Source organism: Propithecus coquereli, unplaced genomic scaffold (genome assembly GCF_000956105.1).
Source record: "Propithecus coquereli isolate 6110/MARCELLA unplaced genomic scaffold, Pcoq_1.0 Scaffold115, whole genome shotgun sequence".
Lineage (NCBI taxonomy): Eukaryota > Metazoa > Chordata > Mammalia > Primates > Indriidae > Propithecus > Propithecus coquereli.
In genome coordinates this window covers 332,956-334,115 of record NW_012135525.1, presented here as the reverse complement: position 1 = coordinate 334,115, position 1,160 = coordinate 332,956, and positions in this window count along the sequence as shown.

The window sequence follows — 1,160 nt, the reverse complement described above, 5'->3', positions numbered from 1 at the left end:
ATTTGGTACTTCTTATCTCCTTTGTTGAGACTATTGCTTTACTGAGACTTTCTATTTTTACACTTTGTTTCAAACATGTTTATGATTTCTTGTTGAAATATTTTTTTATGGCTGCTTTAAAATTTTTGTCAGATAATTCTAACAACTCTGCCTATTGACGACTATTGATTGTCTTTTCAAAATTCAAGTTGATAATTTTCTGGTTCTTGACATACAAGTGGTTTTTGATGGAAACTAGACATTTTGGGTATTATATTATGAGATTCTGGCTCTTACATAAACCTTTTGCTTTAGCTGGCTTCCCCTGACATGACGTTAGCAGGGCAAGAGGGAGTATCACCTTGCTACTGACAGGTGAGTGTAGTCAAGGTTTCCGTGCTTACTCTGAGAATGGAGAGGCTTCTCCACTGACTTTAACATTTGAGAGGGGAGAGGCTTTACATTACTTCAGGGTGAAGGTGGGATTTCCAGTTCCCCAGTTGACCTCCACTGATAGAACCCTGTCTGGGAGGCAGAGAAGAAACTGTAGCTACTCTCCACTTAGCCTCCACTGACAGTGTTGTGGGGTGGCCTTGTTACTGGTGGGTGGTGGTGAAAGTCATGACTCTCCCCTAGGTCTCTTCTGACACTACCTTATCAGGGAGGGGGAAAGATGAATGATGCCTTGTTACTGCCAGGTGGAGGTGAAAATCTAGGTTCCCCATATGGTCTTCACAGATCTTGTGGAGGTCAGTGGTTGTGTTATAGCTGAGTGGGTATGAATAATCCAGTTCCCTACTTGGCCTTATCTAACATCACCCTGGAAGAGGGGTGAGATACCTTGTTCCAGTCTGGTGAAAGTGGAAGTCTAGGCTCTACACTTGGCCTGTTCTATTGTAGATAAAGGTGGCGCCACATTTTTTTCTGTGGTGTTTGGTTTGAGTAGAGTGGTCATTTTCTAAAAGTTTTCTGTCTTGCTAGGCTGCTCACTTCCCATTCCTTTGGCCAGAGAGTTAAGGCTTTTTGGGAGGCTTTGTTGGTCTGTACCTATTGGCATGTCTGAGTTATCAGTTCCTTCAACACCCTGTCTAGGATATATGAGGCAAAAAGAAAACCCCAAAATCGTATCACTGTGTTGCTTCTTATGATCTGAACTCTGTAGTCAGCCTGATTTCTTCTTT